At 55.6% G+C, this 10980-nt stretch overlaps 1 protein-coding gene across 4 annotated transcripts in view; it reads left to right on the top strand.

Moving 5' to 3' along the window:
* Positions 1-599: 599 nt before the first annotated feature.
* The window catches only part of SOX13 (SRY-box transcription factor 13), a 56924-nt gene continuing 46543 nt past the window's right edge, over positions 600-10980 (top strand). For 3 of the 4 annotated variants that reach the window (XM_058430826.1, XM_058430824.1, XM_058430825.1), the window contains exon 1: positions 612-1198. The gene's annotated coding sequence lies outside the window, so the exon portion shown is untranslated. Of the gene's footprint in view, positions 1199-10980 lie in introns of all 4 variants that reach the window. The other variant, XM_032136725.2, reaches the window with a different exon arrangement.

Below are 10980 nucleotides of genomic sequence, written 5' to 3'. Positions count from 1 at the left end.
TCCCAAGTAGGGGGGTTACAGGGGCGTGCCACCACGCCCGGCTAATTTTTTGTATTTTTAGTAGAGACGGGGTTTCACCGTGTTAGCCAGGATTGTCTCCATCTCCTGACCTCGTGATCCGCCCGCCTCGGCCTCCCAAAGTGCTGGGATTACAGGCGTGAGCCACCGCGCCCGGCAGACATCAGGTTCTTAAGGGAGGTCTGGAGAAATGGGGTTTTTAAAAAACCCGAGTCCAGGCTATCTGTTTGGAGGGGTTGGGAGGCTTGGAGCTGGACCAATAACTTCTTAGGTCTTGCTTTAAGGAGTGAAGATTCTCTGTAGCGACCCTCATACCTGGGCAGTGGGAGCGGGCAGAATCCTTCTTTCTTCTCTTCTCTACACCCCCTCACTCCACCTCCACCCTTCCCCGCCGCCGGTAAACCTTAGCTTTCCCCTTTCCAACAGAGGTTTCCAGCTGTTGATGCCTGGATGGACCCGGCTGCAGGGAGGAGGAGGAAACTCTCTGTCCCTCCCTTCTTCTGCATGTCCCCACCCTCCCTCCCTCCCTCCTCCCCCTGCGCGCTCTCGGTCTCCCTCCCTCTTTCTGCTCTAGGCTGTCCAGTCGCCTCGCAGCAGCGAGCCGCGAGCGCCCTTCTCCAGTCCCGGCTTGGAACTGAACTGTGTGAGCACGGGTCCTGGAACCCAGGCCCAGAACCGGCGAGCCCGGGTCTGAGCCCAGAGCTCAGCGGTCAGCCTCGTAGGCCCTGACTCGGAACAGAGCCGAGGCGCTGAGCTTGGAGCCGAAGAGCGGGAGAGCCGGAGAGCAGGGAGGGCGGGCCAGCTGCGCGTCGGACGAGTCGCAGAGCAGGACCGCGGAAGGCAGGGAGACGGCCGCAATCCCAGGGCAGAGGGCAGAGGGCAGAGAGCGGCCTGGCTCGGCGGAGAGGGCGCCGCCCGGCCGGAACCGAGCTCGCCGCCCGCGACGGCGGCCCCCCGTGGGGCGCGGACCCAGGGTGGCCGTGGGTCCGCAGCGACTCCCCGGCCGACTGCCGGGGGGCGTGCCCCCTCCCAGCCCAGCCTCCCCAACCCGGCCCGCCCGCGGCGTCGCGGGGGCATGTGAGCGGGAAGCCTAGGCTGCCAGCCGCGAGGACCGCACTGAGGAGGAGCAGGAGCGCGGAGCCGCGAGCCCCGAGCCCCGAGCCCGGCGCCTGGCTGAGTAGTAAGTGCACCCCTCCCCGCCATGATCGCGCCGTCGCGCCCATTTCCCCAGCCCTCTGAAGTTTGACACTTGCGCCCCTACGTTTCTGGGCACCCACCGGCTCTCTTCCCTGCGAGTTTCCACCCTGTGCAAAGTTTTTCGAGGAGGGACGGACCCTCACCTACCCCCAATAACGCTGGGCAGTGGCGGCTCCTCCCTGGCTGACTTGGGTCCTTGTGGAGAGGGGTGGCAGCCTCTGGGGCAGCGCGTGGCTGTGTGTGTGTGTGCGCGCGCGCGCGCGCTCGCGTTCACCACGCGGGTCGAGCTTAGGGTGCACCCCCAACCCGCTCCTCGCCAACCGCAGAGGACTAGGTCTTTCCCATCAGCCCGACTATGCGCCTAGTTTAAGGATTTCTCAGCGGGAAGCCGAGGCGACCTGCGCGCGTCCCGCGTGGGGCTCAGGTGCCTGCAACGAGGCGCAGAGCTCCTCCACCATGGTTGCGTGGGGTGCTGGGGGACCGACGCGCGCTCCTTGCCACGGTTTCAGGGTCGTTCCCCAGCGGACCAGACTGACGCCGCATCCTGTTTGTTTTGTGCTCGGGCTGCTCCTGTCCCACCCCCCACCCCCACTCCAGGCTGCTTCTTATTACCCCCACCTCCCGCCCTGGGATATCGGAGGTGAGCCTTTTCATTCCGATTGCGCTGCAAACGCTGATCGCGCCTAGGGGTAGGGAGATGCGGAGCGGGTAGTCGCCCAGTTCCCAGCGGCTCGCCATTGTTTTCCCACCCCGCGCGTTCCGTACGTAAACACACACGCACACACAAGGTTGTGTGTGTGCGCCGGCTCTGGCTGCTTCCCGTCCCCAGGCGCGCAGGGATCGCCCGCGGGATTCGCCCAGCTGCCCGCATGGGTCTTCAGGCTGGAGGCGCTCCAGGACTTAACTGGAGCTGGAGAGGGCAAGAGACGTGGGGGTTGCCGGACAGTACCGGGCGGGGCAGTGAGCCGGGCCTGGGCGGGAAGTGAATTTTGAACTTCAGCCCTGGACCTTTCCGGGAGGACCCCGAGCGCTGGAGCGGCGGCTCCCGCCCTGGAGGGCCCGCGGCAGCTGCAAAGACTCCACCGGCGCTCTTGGCAGCCGCCTCGGTGACAGAGGATTGGAGGAAGCCGAAGAGTTTTCCTGGGAAGTTTGCTTTGACTCTCTGGGAATTTCCGGGCAGGACGCCTCGGCGCTGGCGCTGGCGCTGGTGAAGGGGTCTGGCCAAAGACGGCCAGAGACGATGCCGCTGGCTCTTGACCACTAGGCTATACTTGGCTCTCAGCAGTCCAAGTAGGTGGGTCCCTACCTCCCGGAGTTCATGCCTTCCAAACCAGTATCCCCCAAAGGAACACGACATGCCAGTTTCAAAGATGGGTGCATAACTCTGCTCGTTTTGCAGTCCAGGGAGGCAAGCTCCGTTCCAGCCGGGCGGCGCTGTCCGTCGAGCCAGGCCGCTCTCTGCCCTCTGCTCTCTGCCCTCTGCCCTGGGCTTGGGGCGGTCTCCCTGCCTACCGCGGTTCTGCTTTCGAACTCGTCCGAAGCGGCGCCAGCCCGCTAGCTCCAGCTCTCCGGCTCCCCCACTCCGTGGCTCCCCGGATCCCCGACTCCATAATCTGCGCCTCGGCGCAGTCGCGAGTCAGGGCCTGAGGCTGACCCCTGTTTCCACTGTGCTTCATTAGAAAGCGCTTCGCAAGATGCTGGGATTCAGCACATTTGGATTCCAGTTCCCCATCGATGAGCAGCGTGGGTTTGGACTTTCTCGCATGCGAAATGGGCAGAGTTATGCACCCATCTTTGAAACTGGCATGTCGTGATCGTTTGGGGGATACTGGTTTGGAAGGCATGATTTCCAGGGGGGTAGGGACCCACCTACCTGGATCATTGAGGGCCAAATATAGCCTAGTGGTTAAGAGTCCTGGAGCTGGAGTTAGATCCCGGATGCCACTGGCAGTGTGACTCTGGGCAATTTAACTTAACCTCTGTGCCTCAGTTTCCTCAGCCATAAAATAGGGTTAATATGAACGCTTCATGGGGTTGTCTTGAGGATTAAAAGGCTTAATAAAGTGAAACTGAGAACAGTGCCTGGCACATAATAAGTGCTAGATAAATATTAGCTGTTATTGCCATTATTACTTAACTGACCTTGTACAGAGCCCAGAAGAGCACTTGGCGATTGTGCTCAACTAATCAATTATAGTATTGCCACTTCTGGAGAGGAGGAGATCTTGTACTCTCTCCCACCCTTTCCTGATTCCAGCCCCTCAGATCAAACGTATCCTTCTTACTCCTTGTCTAGTGCCATCTTCTCGAGTCTTTTTTCTTTTTCTTGTTTCCTTCCCCTTCACAACTTTTGTGAAAGCATTTCATTCCCTCCTTTCCTCGTTCTTAAAAAATCAATCTTGGCTCAAATGCAGTGTTCTCTCCATGGAAATCAGGTCCCAGGAAGGAATTGTCTCCAAAAGGGTGTCTCTTAAGCGTCCTCAGCCTGGGCTGCTGGATCAGGATTGGGGGTGCATTTGTGTCTCTGGGGCTGGGTGATGAATTTCCAGAGCGAAGAGCCCGTCAGGTGTCTGGGGCGCAGGGGAAGAGTCACGTGGAATGGGCTGGGACTGTCCCAGGAGGAGCCCTGCTCCCTGAGTAGTGTCTGTGTCTCCTGCTGCTGGGCTCACTTGGGAACCTGGAATAGCACAGCTGCTTGGGTAGACTGGATGTGGGATTTGGGGTGAGGGGCAGAAGTGTCACCTCCAACTTTCCACTTGCAGTTGGAGGATTTTCTAGGAATTTGGGTTTGTCACAAGTTCCTTGTCTGATTCAGGACTCTGCAAATGCATAGCACAGATAAGGGGCGAGCTGAGCAACCAGGAGGAAGAACAGGGTGCTGCTGCCCAGCCACACTGCCTTGGACAACAGGCTCCTGTCCTCCTTTCTCAGACCCTCCAACCTCCACCCCAGGCATGGGGGAGGATGGCCAGAAGCTTGCTTCTTCGTGTTGGAGATCCTGCCACTGGCAGATTTTAGTTGTGACAACCGGCACCGCAGTCACCCCATTCATTCCTTCAACAGAAAGTGTTGACCGCCTGCTATGTGCCAGGGCCTGTGCTACGCAGTGGGATAACAGGGGAGAACAAGACAGGCAGCGTGCCTGCCTTCAAAGAGACTTCTTTCCATTGTGGGGAGACAGGCAGTAAATACTTTTAAGTAGCCAAGACTATCAGATTATGACACGCAATGTGAAAGAAATACCACAGGGTGATGTGATAGAAAACATATGTAGGTCAGGCAGTGGTGGCCCTAGATTGGGAGGCCAGTGAAGGCCACCCCGGGGGAGAGGATAGCTCAGCCCAGGCCTTGAAGGATGAGGAGCCAGCTGCATAAAGACCTGGAGACAGGGGATTGCTGGCAGAGGGAATAGCAAATGAAACCCCCTGAGGCCAGAACAGGGGCAACAGCTATGTGGCTGAAGAGGAGAGACTGGAGAAATCAGAGGAGAGCCAAAGCCTGGTAAGACTGGTTAGGAGCCTTGATTTTATTGCAGGCGATGCATCCATCAGAGAGTTTTAAGTAGGGGAGTGACATGATCTGCTCTATGATTTTAAAAGATTATTTGGGACACAAGAAACGGTAATCATAGTTGCCCCGAGAGAGGCAAATGGTGACTGAGGGATGGGATGGAGAAAAAATTGTTTTTGCTGTAGACCCTTTTGTCCTTTCTGAATTTAGTACCAGGTGGGTATACAAACCATCCCCCAAAACCTCCCAAAAACGTGGTTAACAAAGAACAGTTTATAACCTGGAAAATTACATAAGAATTGAAAAAATCAGGATATAAAACTACAGGGTACAATCTTAATCTTGTACAGAGAAGTGTAAGTATACACATGGCCATCATGCACACACACAAGGACAGAATCTGGGAGGATGCATCAGAATATTTACAGAGGTTAGCTCTGGATACTGGACGTATGGATGGTCTTAATTTCCTTCTTTATCTTCCAATTGTTTTTTCACTTTTCTACAATGGTCGTGAATTACTTTTGTTTGTTCGTTTGCTTGTTTGTTTGTTTGTTTTGAGATAGACTCTCACTCTGTTGCCCAGACTGGAGTGCAGTGGTGTGATCTTGGCTCACTGCAACCTCCACCTCTTGAGTTCAAGCAATTCTCCTGCCTCAGCCTCCCGAGTAACTGGGACTACAGGTGTGTGCCACCACACCTGGCTAATTTTTTTGTATTTTTAGTAGAGACGGCGTCTCACCATGTTGGTTTGGCTGGTCTTGAACTCCTGACCTCAAATGATCCCGCCCTCCTCGGCCGCCCAAAGTGCTGGGATTCTAGGTGTGAGCCACAGCACCCGGCCAAATTACTTTCTTTTTTTTTTTTTTGAAACAGAGTCTTACTCTGTCACCCAGGCTGGAGTGCAGTGGCACAATCTCAGCTCACTGCAAGCTCCGCCTCCCAGGTTCACGCCATTCTCCTGCCTCAGCCTCTTGAGTTGCTGGGACTGTGGGCGCCCACCACCATGCCCGGCTAATTTTTTGTATTTTTAGTAGAGGCAGAGTTTCACCATGTTAGCCAGGATGGTCTTGATCTCCTGACCTCATGATCCGCCCACCTCGGCCTCCCAAAGTGCTGGGATTACAGGCGTGAGCTACCACACCTGCCCCAAATTACTTTCGTAAGTGAAAAAAATGTACAAAAGACAGATCACTTTGGCTGCTAAGTAGTGAAGAGCTTCAAGGGGAGCAAGGGTGGAATCAGGCAAGTTAGGAGGCTGACTTGATGGCTTGGATTAGACTTGCTTGGGGAGGGCTTTCCACCTCCAACTCAGATTTTGTGATCAAGAGTGCCAGGGTCAGTCATGGATGATGTTCAGTGCTGCCTTGGCTCTGGAAAATACCTCACGTTCCACCTGCACCCTTATTCCCGTCATTCCTTCTCGTAGGAGATTCCCATAGTGGGCATTTTGCTACTGTGGTAATTGGCAGACTTAGGAAAACACATCCACAGTGAGAAGGATTTAGGGCCAGGAGAAATCTTTGTCCCCTAACATCTCCAAGCCTCTGTTTTGCCTCCTGTGAAATGGGACGGTAACAGTGATAATACCTTCTCCCCCCCCACCAATGGAGTTTTGGTTCGACAGAGTCTCACTCGTCATGCAGCGCGTGATCTCAGCTCACTGCAACCTCTGCCTCCCAGGTTCAAGCGATTCTCCTGCCTCAGCCTCCCGAGTCGCTGGGATTACAGGTGCCTGCCACCACACCCGGCTAATTTTTGTATTTTTGGTAGAGACGAGGTTTTGCCATGTTGGCCAGGCCGGTCTTGAACTCCTGACCTCAGGTGATCCACCCGCCTTGGCCTCCCAAAGTGCTGGGATTACAGGTGTGAGCCACCGCCCCCGGCCAATACCTTCCTCTTAGAACGGTTGGGAGGCTAATGGCTGATGATGTCTGCAGCAGCAGCGCTCCATGAATGGTAAGGGCTCTGGGGTTTCCTGTTGCCAGACAAGTGTTGGTTGAGCTAGGCCTATTCCACCAAGGGATCTAGGTGTCCTTGCCCTTGAGAGGCTGACACTGGATTCTACAAAGGTTTTCTCCTCTCTGGGGGTGCTTTGAGATTGGTCCTTATTGGGCAGCTCCCCTGGGTAAGTCTCCAGGAAGCTGACACCACCGGAAAAAGTGGAATTCAAATGCAGCTGTGCTCCTGAGCCCCCTCCCCCAGCCACATTCAGGGGTGAAGCTGAGTGTTTGAAAAGGGCTCTGTGCTGGGAGGGCCAGCCAGGCACACAGTAAATCGTGCTTTGAATGGGAGTTATTTTTGTGCTCAGTGTTTGCTTAAGAGGGCTCGCTCCTGCCTGAACTCGTTGCGGTCCTCACCCTTTGCTAGTCCCTTTTCTGGAACCCGGATGTGTCAGCCAGGGAGGCCATCACAGTGCCTTTTACCAGATGGGGAACTAGACCCATGGAGGATTGCTTTCCCTCTCCTGTCAGCTCCCTTCCCCGAAGCAGGAAGGCATGCTCTCGATGGTGGTCTTTGCCTCGGTGACTACCCCCCTTTTGACTGGCCCTTCCTTAGTTCTTGGGAAGACTTGATTCGGAGATTGCTATAGGCCAGCTCAGCAGGGTTCCTCTGACCTCTGTCAGCTTCTCTGATCAAGAGTGACTGCTTTTTAAAAAATGCAAATACTTTCTCTGAGGAGCAGAGATATGGTAGTTCCCTCCTAAGAGCACTTGCTGTACGCCATGGACCCAGATTAAAGCCCCATGGTGATGAAGCCTTTGCAGCTCCCCTAGGAAAAGATTTCTGGGCCGGGCACGGTGGCTTATGCCTGTAATCCCAGCACTTTGGGAGGCCGAGGCGGGCGGATCACGAGGTCAGGAGATCGAGACCATCCTGGCTAACACGGTGAAACCCTGTGTCTACTAGAAATACAAAAAATTAGCCGGGCGTGGAGGCGTGTGCCTGTAGTCCCAGCTGCTGGGGAGGCGGAGGCAGGAGAATGGCGTGAACCCGGGGCCAAGATCGAGCCACTGCACTCCAGCCTGGGTGACAGAGCAAGACTCTATCTCAAATTAAAAAAAAAAAAAAAAAAAAAAGATTTAGATTCCCCCCCCCCCTGTGTGGTTCACAGCATAGAACCTTTTTTTTTTTTTTTTTTGAGACAGTCTTGTTCTGTCCCCCAGGCCTGAGTGCAGTGGTGCGATCTTGGCTCACTGCAACCTCCACCTTCTGGATTCAAACAATTCTCTTGCCTCAGCCTCCTGAGTAGCTGGGATTACAGGCATGCGCCACCATGCCCGGCTAATTTTTGTATTTTTAGGAGAGATGGGGTTTCACCGTGTTGGCCATGGCTGGTCTCCAACTCCCAACCTCAGGTGATCCGCCCGCCTCAGCCTCCCGAAGTGCTGGGATTACAGGCGAGAACCACCGAGCCTGGCCTCACAGCACCTTGTAGCTACCAGCTGCTACTCCAGGTGGCTCTCCTGCCTTAGTGGGTGGCAGGGGGTCCTTCTTGCTTTAGGAAGGCCCTGAGGCCTGCCTCCCTGCTCACTCCTGGCAAAAGCACATTGTGGTGCTGTCAGGGAGGACCTCAAAGGTCTCAGATGGAACAGCAGCCGTGGTCAGATCTCCCAGAGGCTGTGAGGGTGAGGAGGAAGTGGCTGAGGTTTCCCCTGCCTCCTCCTAAGGTCATCCATGGGCAAACCAAAGCTGCAGGATGTGTTGTGTGTGTGGCCTGGTATCTCAGAGTCCTGAGTGCGCACAGGGTGTGCACAGCTAGGAGAGGTCCTGAGATCTGTACCCACATGTTGAGGGCTTCAGCCAGGGGTGTTTTTTGGGGGAGAAGAATGTGTGTGGCATAGTAGAGGAAAAGAAGGAAGAAGTGGGGACAGTATCTCCAGCTGCCACCTTTCTTCCCAAATAGCTTTGGATACCCAGGCCCTTTTGGTCACAGGAAGTCGGACACTGGGAAGTCATCAAATTTGGAATTCAGTTCCCTCCACTCTCCCCCCAGCGGTGGCCTTAGCATTTAAATAGCCTTGGCATGAAGCCCCATAAACTGCCCAAGGGATTGGGGCAGGGTTGGGGGGAGGGGTATTAGTGTTACCCCCCACATTGTCCCCCTGTGTCTTCTGGGGACATGTCCAAGCTAGGGTGTCAGTGTTTTGGCTTGAGAGGAGAGAGGGGAAGGGGCCACAGACTGGGCAGGAGCCGTCCTGGCTCCCCTCCCGCTCTGGTGGTTTTGGTCGTAATCCCTGCCTGCCAAGCCCGGAGCTCCCTGGGGGATCCGCCCCAGAGGAGGCCAGACTGTTCTCCTCCCCTCTGCCTTACCTCCCCCAGTCCCCGCCCCCTGCTTGACTCAGAATGGAATGTGCAGCCTGTGGAACAAGATGGGGTGAGAACTAGTTCCCAGAGGGCCTTGGTCCCGCCCCCTCCCATCCCCCAACAAAAGGGGTGAGGAACCTGGGGGCAGGGCCTGCTCCCAGGTATGGCTGGTGGTGCCCTGATGCAGACTCAGGTCCTGTGCTGAGTTGGTGCAGAGGCAGGCAGGTGCTGTGGGGGTCCGGGACTAGACATTTGAAGGTTTTCTTGTAAGTCCAGCATGCGGGGCAGGTGCTGAGTTAGAGGAGGTGCAGCAGGCAGAGCAGCTCCAACTCCAGCTTCTGTAGCTGGGGGTGGTCAATATCCTTTGTTGACTTTTTTTTTTTTTTTTTTGAGACGGAGTTTCACTCTTGTTGGCCAGGCTGGAGTGGGCAATGGTGCCATCTCAGCTCACCACAACATCCGCCTCCCGGGTTCAAGCGATTCACCTGCCTCAGCCTCCTGAGTAGCTGGGATTACAGGCATGCGCTACCATGCCTGGCTAATTTTTTGTATTTTTAGTAGAGACGGGATTTCTCCATGTTTGTCAGGCTGGTCTCGAACTCCCGACCTCAGGTGATCCACCCGCCTTGGCCTCCCAAAGTGCTGGGATTACAGGCGTGAGCCACCACTCCCAGCCATGACTTCTTTATTTTTTTATTTTAAAGATCATGGCTCATATTCATTTTCTTATTTCTGTAGTCTCTAAGAGTAATACAACAATGTGTATCACTTTTGTCATCAGGATGAAAAGGATTTAAAATACATCTAATATTTCCAGATAGTGAAACAGAAATGTCATCAGTGTTTGTTTCCACGGAAGACCAAGAGGAGTCACGGTTTGACCAGCACTAAGAGGGGATCTGGCAGGAGGAGTGGTTGTGCAAATGTGTCAGACTGGGCTGATGCCCTTTCATGATGACAACTGAGTGGGCCCCACGGACCCCCTGGCGGGCTCTGGGTGTGGGGGTGGGGGGATTGCCCGGACTCATGGGGCCTCCTGCTTTGGCCCTGGCGCCTAGGAAAGGCTAGACAGGGAGGGGAGCCTTGGCGTGAGCTGCCCTCACGCTGACTTAAAAGCATTAACTCTTGCCTGGCCACACAAGGCAGGACCTGGCACTCCTCAGAGTGGAGGGTGAGGAGGGTTTTCTGTCTTAGCCCTCAGCCTGCGCGGGCTATGAGGTCCCCCACCTTCATGCGAACAACCTCTCCCCACCCTCCAGCCCTATTGAAGGAGTCTGAAGTCACTCAACCATCCCTGTGAGGTTTTGGTTCTAGCCTGTTCCATGAGGGTGGGGTAGGGTGGGGAAAGAAGGGGGAATAAAAGGTAGTGGGGAGGGGTGGAAGGAAGCCTGTGTGCAGGTACAGCTGGCGCTCAGAGGCAGGTGGGGTGAGGGCAGTGGGGCTTGAATAGGGCGCTGTCAACAGGGAGTGGCCCCTTCAGCCCCTGCCGTTTCTCAGGCTTGCCAGGCTCCTCTTTTCTTGGCTGGTGGTGGGGGCTGTGTGTGTGTGGGGGGGTGGGGGGCTGAGTGTGATGTGTGTGTGAGTGTGATGTGTGTGTGGGTGTATGTGTGTGGAGGGCCAGTTGTGTGTGTGTTTGTGGAGGGCTGAGTGTGATGTGTGTATCTGTGAGTGTGATGTGTGTGTGTGTGTGTGTGTGTGTGTGCACGCATGCACATATGTGGCAGGCAGGCAGGGGCCTGTGCTCTGGAGACCCTGGCCAGGCTCCTCCGACCTATGGGAACCAGGCAGGGCCTCCGAGAACTCCAGGGAGACAGTGAGGACATTAGACGGATGTCAAGAAGGAAGGGAGAATAGAATGGAAGAAAAAGGAAGAGCCAGAACAGCCAGCTTCTGGTGCCCCAAGCAGGTTGGGGTTTCAATCCCAGTATACCTGGAGAGGGGCAGTAG

This window comes from Hylobates moloch, unplaced genomic scaffold (genome assembly GCF_009828535.3).
Source record: "Hylobates moloch isolate HMO894 unplaced genomic scaffold, HMol_V3 SCAFFOLD_18, whole genome shotgun sequence".
Classification (NCBI taxonomy): Eukaryota; Metazoa; Chordata; class Mammalia; order Primates; family Hylobatidae; genus Hylobates; species Hylobates moloch.
Note: the sequence above shows the minus strand (reverse complement) of the source record. Positions and strands in the feature narration are given on the sequence as shown.